Consider the following 15,401-nt stretch of genomic DNA (forward strand, 5'->3'; position numbering starts at 1 on the left):
GACGTTCTGCTAACCCCCGGTTTGTCGTCGGGGATTTGGTCTGGTTGTCGTCCAGGAACTTGCGCCTTAAGGTCCCATCCAGGAAGTTTGCTCCCCGATTTATTGGGCCTTATAAGATCATTGAAGTCCTCAACCCGGTATCCTTCCGTCTGGAGCTGCCCCCATCCTTTCGCATACATGACGTCTTCCATGCCTCCCTCCTTAAACGCTGCTCCCCGTCCTGGTCCCCCTCGAGGAAACCTCCTGTTCCCGTTCTCACCCCTGAGGGGGTGGAATTCGAGGTGGCCAAGATTATGGACAGTAGGATGGTCCAGGGCTCCCTCCAGTACCTGGTCCATTGGAGAGGGTACGGGCCGGAGGAGAGGACTTGGGTACCTGCCCGTGATGTTCACGCTGGGGTATTGATCAGGAGGTTCCACCTTCTCTTCCCTACTAAACCGGGTCCTCTTAGTAAGGGTCCGGTGGCCCCTCATAAAAGGGGGAGTACTGTTAGGGATCTGCCAGGTACTACGTCTAGGTATACTCCTGGGATTAATCAATCCACACCTGAGGCCAGACCTGTTCGACTGACACCATCTCCCACCAACCAGGGTGGCAGGCTCAGGAGTGGGAGAGCCTATCGCGGCCTGGTCAGTCGGAGTTAGCTCCGCCCCCTGTCCTTTATTACCTGCTGTGTTCTCCTCCTCAGTGCTTGTAATTCTTTTGGATTCCTGGCCCCACTGCTGCTTGCTCCAGCCTGCTTCTGCCGTGCTTCTGCCTTGCTGCTGTTCTGCTTAACCCACTTTGCCTTGCCTCCGGCTTGCTTCCTCCTCCGTGCTCACTTCGGTATACTCCACTTCATCCTGGTCCTGACAACTCATTCACCGCTCCGTTTCCTCGCGGCGTTCCGTGGGCTACTGCCCCTTCCCTTGCGTGTTCCCTGTTTGTTCTCCCGTGCACTTAGACAGCGTAGGGACCGCCGCCCAGTTGTACCCCGTCGCCTAGGGCGGGTCGTTGCAAGTAGGCAGGGACAGGGCGGTGGGTAGATTAGGGCTCACTTTCCCTTCACCTCCTTCCTGCCATTACAGTAAGAGGGGGGATACTGTAACATCCGTGGTCGCTGACCACGAACTTCCATCCAGTCGACGCCCTTCTCTCAAGACATGTCTGCACATATGGCCGTCCTGCTCCACAGTGACCACCAGGGTGCACTCACGAGCTCAGTCCAGACTTAAGAAGCCAGAGCGCACGCATGTTGGTGATTGAGCTAATTGCTCCAGAGCAGCCTGGGCTATAAGAAGGTCCCAGCCCCATCCTCCCACGCCTGAGCTTTATTGTTGTATTCCAAGTCTTTCTTGCAAATGGTCCCCTAGTGTTTCCTGCTCCCAGTGTTCCCTGTTCCTGTATCCTTTACCTTTATCCTGATCTAGTGCCGTGCTTAGCTGTAACTTTGCTGTGCTGTATACCACGCCTGTCCTGCTTCTCCACGCCTGACGTCTACCTGCTGCCTAGTTCCTGCCAAGCCTGCCTTGCTACTGTCCGAGCTGCCACAGGTACCTATATAAATTATAGACTCTGACCAAGGCGGTACGGCCCAGTGGGACCACGAACCCTACGTGACAAATACTACCACACCATAACCACATAGTGACTGAATAATACCCCCATAATGTTACTGTATAATACCACCACACCTCAACCACAACCACATAGTGACTGAATAATACCCCCATACTTTTACTGAATAAAAACCACTATACAACACCATGTAGTGAACATATAGTTGTCCAGTCCCTAAAAATGTATGGCCTATCCTCAGGAAAGGCCATCAATAGCTGATGGGTCGAGGTCCCACTCCTGGGATCCCCTGTTTTGAAGGGGCTGCAGCGCTCGTACGAGTGCTGCTTCCCCTTAATTTCTACTTGCTCCCTGTGAATCACTGACATGGATGTAGCGGCGATTCACAGTATTGCAGCCTTCTCTAAATACTGTGAATCGCCGCTACATCCATGTCGGCGTTTCACCGAGAGCAAGTAGAAATGAGCGCTGCGGCCCCTTCAAAACAGCCGATCGGCGGGGGTCCCGGAAGTGGGACCTCGACCCATCAGCTATTGATGGCCTATCCTGAGGATAGGCCATCAATTTTTAGGGACTAGACAACCCCTTTAATGCAAACTGTCGGGGGGAAACGTCAACTCCCAGCAGGTCCTGAAGGTCGACCGGTGTCAGGGCATGCTGGGAGTTATAGTTCCACATGGAGGGGATGGGGATAACACAGTATTTTTTTTGCATATTTACTTTCTTTATTTACCTACTTGTGGAGACTTGAGAGGACTGAGGGTGGACACACTTTTCTATGAAGATGCTAGACTGAGTCTGACTGATTTTTCAGCTCAGCTCTGTGTGAGCAGTAAACCCGCCGCTGCGCTGTAGACAAAAGGCTGGGAATACATGTGCACGCAGAGCAGCAAGAAGCTGCACCGTGATAGTGTTAGAGTATGGAGGAGGCGGGCCAATTACAGAGGAGGCGGGGCTTAGAACAGAGACTTAGAACTGAGGAGCCGTGTCAGTGGTTGAGGAGGGGCCGGGACACGGCCATGAAAAATAAATTTATGACAGCTAGCAACACTGGCTTGGCAGCAGGCTGCTTGCTTGATGCAGAGGCCAGTGCACCACACAGCAGAGTGGCATGATGACAGGGTAGCGCTACTCAGAGAGAGGAAGAGGTGAGCAGGAAGCGGCCCACAGCGTACACCAGCCCATCTGGCATTTGCCACAATTCCCAGGTAGGCAGTCCAGCCCTGTTGAGGACTCCACCTCAAAGTGCGATGCAAGCACTGCAACAATTAAAATTTACGTTTTACAAAGACAGCTAGACATAGGACTCTCTGAGGGCAGCATAAAGGTGTTGAAAAATTCCCTTTAACCCCTTACCGCCGCAGCCACTTTTAAACCAAATGACAGAGCGTCATTTTTAAATTCGGACATGTGTTACTTTATGTGGTAATAACTTTGGAGTGCTTTTATTCATCCAAGCGATTTTGAGATTGTTTTCTCGTGACATATTGTACTTTGTTAGTGAAATTTGGTCAATAAATTCAATATCTATTTGTGAAAAACACCCAAATTTAGAGAAAATGTGCAAAAATTTGCATTTTTCTCATTTTAAATGTATCTGTTGTAAGACAGATAGTTATACCACACAGAATAGTTACTAGTTCACATATCACATATGTCTACTTTATGTTGGCATCGTTTTTTGAACATTCTTTTATTTTTCTAGGACATTACAAGGCTTATAAGTTTAGCAGCAATTTCTTAAATTTTTAAGAAAATTTCAAAAGCCTATTTGGGAGCCTGGTCTAGGGAGTCAGAAGAGGGATAGCTAACTAGCAGGTCTTTCAGGGCATTCGACAGACCCAACCTAAACTGGCACCTTAAGGCAGGGTCATTCCACCGAGAAGCTACGCACCACTTCCGAAAGTCAGAGCAATACTCCTCAACAGGTCTCTTACCCTGACGTAAGGTCACCAGCTGACTCTCGGCAAAGGCAGTCCTGTCAGTCTCGTCATAAATAAGTCCGAGAGCAGAAAATAAACAATCAACGGAGGAAAGTTCAGGGGCGTCAGGAGCCAAGGAGAAGGCCCACTCTTGGGGCCCTTCCTGGAGCCGGGACATAATTATACCCACCCGCTGGCTCTCAGAACCTGAGGAATGAGGCTTTAAACGAAAGTAACGCCTACAACTCTCCCGAAAGGAGAGAAAAGCCCTCCGGTCCCCTGAGAACCGGTCGGGCAACTTGAGGTGGGGTTCAAGAGGTGCGGTGAGGGGAACTACCAAGGTAGCATCAGGCTGGTTGACCCTCTGAGCCAGGGCCTGGACCTGTAGGGAGAGACCCTGCATTTGCTGAGCCAGGGTCTCACGGGGGTCCATAGTGGTGTCAGGGACCAGGGTAGACTAGGTATGGGCTTGTTATTATGTAATGACCGGGGGGTAGGGAAACGGACAAGTGAGCCCTAATCTACCCGCCACTCTGTCCCTGCCTACTTGCAACGACCCGCCCTAGGCGACGGGGTACAACTGGGCAGCGGTCCCTGCGCTCAGTAAGTGCACGACAAACACGACAAACATACAAGGGATTACAAGCAAGGGAAAGGGGCAGTTGCCCACGGCAACACCGTGAGCAACCAGAGTGGTGAACGAGCCGAGTCAAGCCAGGAGTGTGCGAGGTACCAAACGAAGAGCAGAAGAGTAGTCAGTAAGCCAGGGTCAGTATGGAGCAGGAACAAAATAGAAGGAGCTGTAGCTGGGCCAGGAAACCACACGAAAAAGAATAACAAGCAAGGAGGAACAGGAAATGCAGGTATAAATAGACAGAGGGCGGGAGCTAGCTGAGTCTGGCCAGGCTGCGATAGGCTCTCCCACTCCTAAGCCTGCCAGCCTGAGTGGTGGAAGCTGGAGTCAGTCTCAGGGATGTAGATTCAGGTGCTGACTGATTAATTAAGGGAGTTAACCCCGAAGCTGTGCCTGGCAGATCCTTTACAGTACCCCCCCTTTTATGAGGGTCCACCGGACCCTTTCTAAGTGGACCTGGCTTACTGGGGAAACGCAGGTGGAACCTCCTGACCAATACCCCAGCGTGAACATCCCGGGCGGGTACCCAAGTCCTCTCCTCGGGCCCGTAACCTCTCCAATGGACCAGGTACTGGAGGGAGCCTTGGACCATCTTGCTGTCCACAATCCTGGCCACCTCGAATTCCACCCCCTCAGGGGTGAGGACGGGAACAGGAGGTCTCCTCGAGGGAGCCAAGGACGGGGAGCAGCGTTTAAGGAGGGAGGCATGAAACACGTCGTGTATACGAAAAGACGGGGGTAACTCCAGCCGGAAGGAGACAGGATTGAGGACCTCAATGACCTTATACGGCCCAAAAAACCGGGGAGCAAACTTCTTGGACGGAACCTTGAGACGCAAGTTCCTAGACGACAACCACACCAGATCCCCGACCATAAACAGGGGGTTAGCAGAACGTTTTCTATCAGCCTGAGTTTTTTGTACGCTCTGGGACGCCTCTAGGTTCTTCTGAACCTGGGCCCAGACTGTGCACAGTTCCCGATGAACGACCTCTACCTCTGGATTGTTGGAACTACCAGGTGAAACGGAGGAGAACCGTGGATTAAACCCAAAATTACAGAAAAAGGGAGAGACCCCTGACGAGTTACTGACCCGGTTATTAAGGGAAAATTCGGCAAGGGGAATGAATGAGACCCAATCATATTGACAGTCAGAGACAAAACACCTTAAGTATTGTTCTAGAGATTGATTAGTCCTCTCCGTTTGACCATTGGTTTCAGGATGGAAGGCAGAGGAGAAGGACAGATCAATCCCCAACTTCATACAGAAGGCTCTCCAAAACAATGAAACAAATTGTACCCCTCTGTCCGAAACAATATTGACAGGGTCCCCATGGAGACGCAGGATGTGTTTGACAAACAAGGTAGCCAACGTCTTGGCGTTGGGTAGTTTCTTGAGGGGCACAAAGTGGCACATCTTACTGAAGCGGTCTACCACCACCCACACCACCGACTTGCCTTGGGATGGAGGCAAATCGGTGATAAAATCCATGGAGATATGTGTCCAAGGTCTCTGGGGAATGGGCAACGAACGCAGTAATCCCGCCGGTCGGGACCTGGGAGTCTTGGACCTAGCACAAACCTCACAAGCGGCGACGTAGGCCTTAACGTCTTTAGGCAACCCAGGCCACCAATAATTTCTGGTAATGAGGTGTTTGGTACCCAGGATGCCTGGATGACCAGATAGTGCGGAGTCATGATTTTCCCTAAGTACCCTTAGCCGGAATTGCAGGGGAACAAACAGCTTGTTCTCAGGAAGGTTCCCGGGAGCTGAACCTTGATCAGCAGCAATTTCAGAGACTAAATCAGAATCGATCGAGGAAATGATTATACCTGGAGGCAAAATACAAGCAGGATCTTCCTCCGAAGGAGGGCTGGCCATGAAGCTACGCGACAGTGCATCAGCCTTAATATTTTTAGACCCAGCCCTATAGGTAACCAAAAAATTGAATCTGGTAAAAAATAACACCCATCGAGCTTGTCTCGGGTTTAGCCTCCGGGCAGATTCTAGGAAAACCAGATTCTTGTGGTCGGTAAGGACCGTTACCTGGTGTCTAGCCCCCTCCAGGAAGTGGCGCCACTCTTCAAATGCCCATTTAATGGCTAAGAGTTCGCGGTTGCCAATATCATAGTTACTCTCAGTTGGCGAAAACTTCCTGGAGAAGTAGGCACAGGGGCGGAGATGGGTGAGGGACCTGGTACCCTAGGACAAGACAGCCCCCACTCCCACCTCAGATGCGTCAACTTCCACGATAAATGGCTCCATTTGGTTGGGCTGAACCAGCACCGGGGCCGAGATAAAGCACTTCTTAAGGACCTCAAAAGCCAGGACAGCCTCAGGAGGCCAGTGGAGGAGATCAGCACCTTTGCGAGTGAGGTCTGTAAGAGGCTTAGCGATGACCGAGAAGTTAGCAATAAATCTCCTGTAATAATTAGCGAACCCCAAAAAACACTGTAACGCCTTCAGGGAGGCAGGTTGGACCCATTCCGCCACAGCCTGAACCTTGGCGGGGTCCATGCGGAATTCATGAGGAGTGAGGATTTGACCCAAAAATGGTATCTCCTGTACCCCAAACACACATTTTTCGGTTTTGGCAAACAGTTTGTTTTCCCGAAGGACCTGGAGCACCTTCCTGACATGCTCAATGTGGGAGGACCAGTCCTTGGAAAACACCAGTATGTCATCAAGGTACACTACAAGAAATATCCCCAGGTAATTTCTCAAAATCTCATTTATGAAATTCTGGAATACCGCAGGGGCATTACACAACCCAAAGGGCATGACGAGGTATTCGAAATGGCCTTCGGGCGTGTTAAACGCAGTCTTCCACTCATCCCCCTCTTTGATGCGAATAAGGTTATACGCCCCCCGTAGATCCAATTTAGAGAACCATTGGGCCCCCTGAACCTGATTAAAGAGATCAGGAATCAAAGGAAGGGGATACTGGTTCCTTACCATGACCTTATTCAGGCTACGGTAGTCAATGCATGGCCTAAGACCACCATCCTTCTTCCCCACGAAGAAGAAGCCAGCACCTACCGGAGAAGAAGAGGGACAAATGTAACCCTTGGCCAGGGATTCCTGGATATACTCTCTCAAGGCTTCACGTTCGGGACAAGAAAGATTAAATATCCTACCCTTAGGAAGCTTAGCTCCTGGTACCAATTCGATAGCGCAATCGTATTCTCTATGAGGAGGTAACACTTCGGAGGCCTCCCTAGAGAAAACATCAGCGAAGTCCTGAACAAACTCGGGTAGCGTATTCGCCTCCTCAGGGGGAGAAATAGAATTAACAGAAAAACATGACGTACAACATTCATTACCCCATTTGGTTAGCTCCCCAGTATTCCAGTCAAACGTGGGATTATGCAACTGCAACCAGGGAAGGCCTAGAACCAAATCGTACGATAATCCCTGCATCAACAGTACAGAGCATTGCTCCAAATGCATGGAGCCAACAAGGAGTTCAAAAACAGGGGTATGCTGTGTAAAATAACCATTAGCAAGAGGAGTGGAGTCGATACCCACTACCGGGACAAGTTTAGGCAAATCAATCAGAGGCATAGCAAGAGACATAGCAAATTCCACAGACATAATATTAGTAGAGGACCCTGAATCCACGAAGGCACTGCCGGTAGCAGACCTACCACCAAAAGAGACCTGAAAGGGAAGCAAGATCTTAGTACGTTTCCTATTTACTGGAAATACCTGTGCGCCCAAGTGACCTCCCCGATGATCACTTAGGCGCGGAAGTTCTCTGGCTGCATTCTTACGCTTAGGACAGTTGTTCACTTGATGCTTGTCATCCCCACAGTAGAAGCAGAGACCATTCTTCCTGCGGAATTCTCTACGTTGTTGGGGGGACACGGAAGCCCCGAGTTGCATAGGTATCTCTGAGTCTTTCCTGGAGGAACGAAGCAACGGAACTTCGGGAGGCATCATGGGGGAGTCGGAGGAGAAAACACATAAACGTTCATATTGTCGTTCCCTGAGACGTCGGTCAAGTCGTACCGCTAAAGCCATAGCCTGGTCTAGGGAGTCAGAAGAGGGATAGCTAACTAGCAGGTCTTTCAGGGCATTCGACAGACCCAACCTAAACTGGCACCTTAAGGCAGGGTCATTCCACCGAGAAGCTACGCACCACTTCCTAAAGTCAGAGCAATACTCCTCAACAGGTCTCTTACCCTGACGTAAGGTCACCAGCTGACTCTCGGCAAAGGCAGTCCTGTCAGTCTCGTCATAAATAAGTCCGAGAGCAGAAAAGAAACAATCAACGGAGGAAAGTTCAGGGGCGTCAGGAGCCAAGGAGAAGGCCCACTCTTGGGGAACTTCCTGGAGCCGGGATATAATTATACCCACCCGCTGGCTCTCAGAACCTGAGGAATGAGGCTTTAAACGAAAGTAAAGCCTACAACTCTCCCGAAAGGAGAGAAAAGCTCTCCGGTCCCCTGAGAACCGGTCGGGCAACTTGAGGTGAGGTTCAAGAGGTGCGGTGAGGGGAACTACCAAGGTAGCATCAGGCTGGTTGACCCTCTGAGCCAGGGCCTGGACCTGTAGGGAGAGACCCTGCATTTGCTGAGCCAGGGTCTCACGGGGGTCCATAGTGGTGTCAGGGTCCAGGGTAGACTAGGTATGGGCTTGTTATTATGTAATGACCGCGGGGTAGGGAAACGGACAAGTGAGCCCTAATCTACCCGCCACTCTGTCCCTGCCTACTTGCAACGACCCGCCCTAGGCGACGGGGTACAACTGGGCGGCGGTCCCTGCACTCAGTAAGTGCACGACAAACACGACAAACATACAAGGGAATACAAGCAATGGAAAGGGGCAGTTGCCCACGGCAACACCGTGAGCAACCAGAGTGGTGAACGAGCCGAGTCAAGCCAGGAGTGTGCGAGGTACCAAACGAAGAGCAGAAGAGTAGTCAGTAAGCCAGGGTCAGTATGGAGCAGGAACAAAATAGAAGGAGCTGTAGCTGGGCCAGGAAACCACACGAAAAAGAATAACAAGCAAGGAGGAACAGGAAATGCAGGTATAAATAGACAGAGGGCGGGAGCTAGCTGAGTCTGGCCAGGCTGCGATAGGCTCTCCCACTCCTAAGCCTGCCAGCCTGAGTGGTGGAAGCTGGAGTCAGTCTCAGGGATGTAGATTCAGGTGCTGACTGATTAATTAAGGGAGTTAACCCCGAAGCTGTGCCTGGCAGATCCTTTACAGCTTCAGTAAGATGTGCCACTTTGTACCCCTCAAGAAACTACCCAATGCCAAGACGTTAGCTACCTTGTTTGTCAAACACATCCTGCGTATCCATGGGGTTCCGGTCAATATTGTTTCTGACAGAGGGGTACAATTTGTTTCATTGTTTTGGAGAGCTTTCTTTAAGAAGCTGGAGATTGATCTGTCCTTTTCCTCGGCCTTCCATCCTGAAACTAATGGCCAAACTGAGAGGACTAATCAGTCTCTAGAACAATACTTAAGGTGTTTTATCTCAGACTGTGAAAATGATTGGGTCTCCTTCATTCCCCTCGCCGAATTTTCCCTTAATAACCGGGTCAGTAGCTCGTCAGGGGTCTCCCCCTTCTTCTGCAATTTGGGGTTTAATCCACGGTTCTCCTCCATTACACCTGGTGGTTCCAACAATCCCGAGGTAGATGTCCTTCATCAGGAACTGTGCACAGTCTGGGCCCAGGTTCAGAAGAACCTTGAGGTATCCCAGAGCATCCAAAAGACTCAGGCAGATAAAAGACATTCTAATAACCCCCTATTTGTGGTCGGGGATCTGGTGTGGCTATCTTCTAAAAATTTGCGCCTTAAAGTTCCGTCCAAGAAATTTGCTCTCTGGTATATAGGGCCGTACAAAATCATTGAGGTCCTCAACCCTGTCTCCTTCCGGCTGGAGTTACCCCCATCTTTTCAGATACACAACGTGTTCCATGCCTCCCTCTTGTAAAGCTGCTCCCCGTCCATGGCTACATCGAGGAAACCTCCGGTCCCTGTTCTCATTCCTGATGGGGTAGAATTCGAGGTAGCCAAGATTGTGGACAGCAGGATGGTCCAAGGCTCCCTCCAGTACCTGGTCCATTGGATAGGAGAGGACTTGGGTACCCGCCCGGGATGTTCACGCCGGTATATTGCTCAGGAAGTTCCATCTTCGGTTCCCCAACAAGCCAGGCCCATCTAGGAAGGGTCCAGTGGCCCCTCATAAAAGGGGGGTACTGTAAAGGGTTTGCCTGACACATGTTCTGTGTCGACGCCCGGGGTTAATCAGCCTTCATCAGCTCCAAGGTCTGCTAGAGTGACGCGATCTGTTACCACTCAGGCTTGCAGGCTGAGGAGAGGGAGAACCTATCACAGCCTGGCCTGACGGTTCTAGCTCCCGCCCTTGGTCTATTTATACCCTCACTTGCAGCATGTTCCTTGCCTGTGATTCTCTGGTTTCCTGGCTCTGCTATTCCTGCTATTTACCTGATTGACCGCTGTAACCTTTTTGATCCTGGCTTGCCTCACTATTCTCCTGCTCCGTTTTGCTACTACGTACTCTCCTGGTTTGATTCGGCTCGTTCACCACTGCCTGTTGCTCACGGTTTTCTGTGGGCAACTGCCCCTACTTCCCCTTTGCTTCTGTGTGCCCTTGTCTTGTGTTGTCTGTCTTGCACCTACTGAGCATAGGGACCGTCGCCCAGTTGTACGCCGTCATTTAGGATGGGCCGTGCAAGTAGGCAGAGACTGAGTTGTGGGTAGATTAGAGCTCACCTGTCTTCTCCCCACCCCGATTCATTACAATAACCCATTTTGTTGCCCAAAGTCCCCAGAACTTGCCCAACTCTGCTGCGTCTACAGGGGTCCACCTGTGGGATTGGACATAAATGATGTGGGGTTCTTAGTAATATACTGTTCGGCATATAAATTTGTCTGGGAGACCATAAGCTCTATAAAGTCATCAGTGAAGAAGAACTTGAAAAAGTCAATTTCACTGAGCCCTGCCGTATTAAATTTGATCCCTGGTCTGCCCGTGTACTCGGGGATTTGGGGCTCATAAATGTCTGGTGCGGGGGTCCAAATGGGTTCACTTCGCTCAGGGGTTTGAACTGCGGTGGGGTAATTTCGCTCGGGGGTTTTAACTGTAGTGGTGGTCCTGGGGCGTCTCCTAGGGGGTTTCTCTTCTTCATCACTGGATGAGGAGGTGGATAAATGAAACAGAGTCTCACCATCCGAAGAGTCTGTGTTCGAGGCAAGAAATGAATATGCCTCTTCGGCAGTAAATGTCCGTTGGGACATGTTTGTTTGCTTCCCTAACTAGGAGCAATAGGCTGCTACCTAAACCAGCCAAAAAAATTCGTGTTTTTATAGAACGAGTGGGCTTCCCTGAGACTAAACCTAACTAGGGCAAGGGTTCCTAACTCTAAACCTAACTAGATTTTATTTGAACTTCCCTGAGACTAAATCTAACTACGGCGACTATTCCCTGACACTAAACCTAAATAGATTATTCCGAGCTTCCCTTACACTAAACTTAACTACGGTGACGGGTGCCTGACACTTAACCTAAATAGATTATTTCGAGCTTCCCTGACGCTAAACCTAACTACGGTGATGGATTCCTAACTCTAGATTTAACTACGGTGACGGATTTCTGATGCTAAATTCCCTGACGCTATACCTAACTACGCTTTTTGACGGTTCCCTGACACTAATCCTAATACTAAACTAACCAGTTGAATTGTCTAAATTGTCTAAACTATTTTTATTTTTTTTTTAATTTTATTTAATTTTATTTTTTCTTTTATATATTTTATAAAGAAAAAAATATTCCCCAGGGACCAAGGAATTGGAAACGTGGGGGGAACACAAGGAAGAAGGGTATAGGAGTGGGTAGTGGATGGGGGAGGTAGGAAGCAGAAATAAGTAAAAAAAAGTTTGTTTTTTGAGTTTCTTTGCACTTTGCTCTTCTCTCTTTATTTTCACAACCACTCTGAACGCCTCGCTTTCTCAACAGAGGCGTTCAGGGCGGTTGCAGCAGGTTGTGATTTCAGGGAGAGGAAGTAAAGAGACCGATGACCGCTATTGGACAGTTAGTCACCGACTGACCAATAGTGGCGATCGAGGAGGCGGGACCATCGAGACAGATCCTGGCGTATTGAGCTGTGATAGCCTGCTGTCCGAAACAGCAGCTGTTACAGCTCGTGAACGCGCCGGTGGAAAATGGCGATGTGATTTCCTCGTGACGTACTATTCCGTCACTGAGCGCGAACGGTGCGGTCAACATGACGAAATAGTACATCACTGTGCGTGAAGGGGTTAACACAGATAGTTTTACCAGAGAAATGCAGCTCAATATTAATTGCCCAGATTCTGCAGTTTTTAGAAATATCCCACATGTGGCCCTAGTGCGCTACTGGACTGAAGCACCGGCCTCAGAAGCAAAGAAGCACCTAGTGGATTTTGGGGCCGCCTTTTTTTAGAATATATTTTAGGCACCATGTCAGGTTTGAAGAGGTCTTGTGATACCAAAACAGTGGAAACCCCCCCAAAGTGACCCAATTTTGGAAGCTACACCCCTCAAGAAATTAATCTAGTGGTATAGCTAGCATTTTGATCCCACAGTTTATTTACTAAACTTATTGGAATTAGTCTGTAAAAATGAAAATCTACATTTTTAAAAAAAAAACACTTTCATTTTTACAAGGAATAAGTGAGAAAAAGCACCCCAACATTTGTAAAGCATCTTCTACCGATTACGGCAATGCCCCATATTTGGTAATAAACTGCTGTTTGGACCCACGGCAGGGCTCATAAGGGAAGGAGCACCATTTCGATTTTGGAGAGCAGATTTTGCTGGAATAGTTTTTAGTGCCATGTCGTGTTTGCAACGCCCTGGAGGGACCAAAACAGCGGAAACCCCCCAAAAGTGACCCATTTTGGAAACTACACCCCTCAAGGAATATTTATAGGGGTATAGTTAGCGTTTTGACCCCACACAGTTTTTTGCAGAATTTATGGGAATTATGCAGTGAAATTGAAAATAATTTTTTTTCTAATAAAATGTAGTTTTAGTTCATATTTTTTCATTTTTACTATAGTTAAAGGAGAAAAAACACCCCAACATTTGTAAAGCAAACTCTTCTGTGCACAGCAATACCCCATATGTGGTAATAAACTGCTGTGTGGAGACACAGCAGGGAGGAGATAGGACAGAGAGCCATTTGACTTTTGGAGCTCAAGTTTTGCTGGAATGGTTTGTGGCGCCATGTCACATTTGCAAAGCCACTGAAGGGTCAAAATAGTGCAAACCCTGCAAAAGTGACCCCATTTGGGAAACTACACCCCTCGTGGAATTTATCTAGTGGTATAGTGAGCATTTTGACCCTACTGTTTTTTTGCTGAATTTATTGGAATTAGGCATTGAAAATAAAAATCTATATTCTTTCCACTAAAATGTTGCATTTTTTTCACTTTCACAAGTAATAAAGGAGAAAAAGCTCCCCAACAATTGTAAAGCAATTTCTCCTCAGAACGACTTATGTGGTAATATATATACCCCATATGTGGTAATAAACTGCTGTTTGGACACACGGAAGGGCTCAAAATGGCAGGAGTGCTACTTGGCATGTCGATTTTGGTTGATTGTTTTTTGGGCGCCATGTCGCATTTGCAGAGCCCCTGAGGTACCAGTACAGTAGAAACCCCTGAGAAGTGACTCCATTTTGAAAACTATACCCCTCAGGGTAATCATCTAGGGGTGTAGTGAGCATTTTGATCCCACGGTTGTTTCATAGATTGTATTAGAATGAGGCAGTGAAAATGAAAAAAAAATATGTTTTCACCAAAAATATGTAGTTTTGCACACAATTTTTTTTTCCCACAAGGGGTAATAGGAGAAAAAACAACACACAATTTGTTACTCAATTTCTCCCGAGTACAGCAATTCCCCATGTGTGGCCCTAAACTGCTGTTTGGGCACATGGCAGATCTCATTAATGAAAGGAGCGCCATTTGGCTTTTAGAGCGCAGATTTTGCTGGACTGGTGTACGGGTGCCATGTCGCATTTGCAGAGCTCCCTGAGGTACCAGAGTAGAGTGTAAAACCCTGAGAAGTGACCCCATTTTGTAAACTACACCCTCAAGGCATTTATCATTTGCCTGGACATATGACAGGGCTTAGGAGTGAAAGGCGCATGTGAGGCATATTTTGGTGATTTTCACTGCATTAGCCCACAATGGCAGGGCTCTGGGGTCAAATAGTAAAACAAACCCCAAGTAGTGACCCCCATTTTGGAAACTGCACCCCTCAAGGCATTTTTTTAAGGGGTGTAGTGAGCATTTTGACCACACAGGTTTTTTCTAAGGGGTTAATTGGCCGGATCGGAGCCTAGCTCCAGTCCTGGCCGTTAGAGCAGGATGTCAGCTGTGACATCATGGTTCCCGACAGGCTAGAAGCCACTTAGATGCAGCGATCGCTTTGATCCCTGCATCTAAGGAGTTAGTCGGCCGAATCGGAGCCTAGCTCCAGTCCTGGCCATTACAGCAGGTTGACGGACAGCAGATACCCGGCGGTGACGGCGCTGGCTCAGCTTCTGAGCCAGTGCCATCACATACATATTCTCCTGGAGCTGTGATTGGTCAGTCTGCTGTGACTGACCAATCACAGCAATCGCCGGCCGACTGATCAACTGTCATAAACAGTTGACGGCACAGTTCTGTCACCCTGTTCTTTGACAGGGTGACAGTTTTTACCAGGTACGTACCGGTGCCTTAAAGCACTGTAATACAGGACGTACCGGTGCGTCCTGGTGCGGTAACGGGTTAATAAATCTGCAACAAAGACTTTAATAAATTCAACCTATTGTGTTTTAATTCCCTACCATTTTGAATATCTTTTTGCAGATCTTGTTTAGGAACTGGAAATTATACTCAGTTGCTTAACTTTTCATTAGACCTATGACTTTATTAGCCGGAGTACTTGTGTCTCAACATTCTCCTTCTTCAAATCGGCGTACTGCCTTCCATCAAAGTCTGCAACATATTCCACTTTATATGCCTGCGGAAGCTTCTGAAGTCACTTTCCATATATGGACAGTGGCGTCAGGAGCTACTCCAGGGCCGGAGTCCCCGGGCCGAGCACTACCTGATGCTCTTTTCAAGGACTTCGACCCTGAGAAAGCTCTCCGACATATATGTTTAACGTATACCTTTGACGGATGCCATACAGTGGCATCAATCACACATAGGCTAACGTTACAAAAACATATACCAGCCCTATGGTGGTCAAAAGGATACTAATTTGGTCTCCGTC

General features: G+C 48.7%; 2 protein-coding genes across 4 annotated transcripts in view; one reads left to right on the forward strand and one right to left on the reverse strand.

Moving 5' to 3' along the window:
* The window catches only part of VPS29 (VPS29 retromer complex component), a 128,790-nt gene that overhangs the window by 52,284 nt on the left and 61,105 nt on the right, over positions 1-15,401 (reverse strand). The window lies entirely within an intron of this gene.
* RAD9B (RAD9 checkpoint clamp component B) overlaps positions 1-15,401 on the forward strand; it is a 255,599-nt gene that overhangs the window by 41,278 nt on the left and 198,920 nt on the right. The gene's annotated exons all lie outside the window — the stretch shown is intronic.

This window comes from Rhinoderma darwinii, chromosome 1, assembly GCF_050947455.1.
Source record: "Rhinoderma darwinii isolate aRhiDar2 chromosome 1, aRhiDar2.hap1, whole genome shotgun sequence".
NCBI lineage: Eukaryota > Metazoa > Chordata > Amphibia > Anura > Rhinodermatidae > Rhinoderma > Rhinoderma darwinii.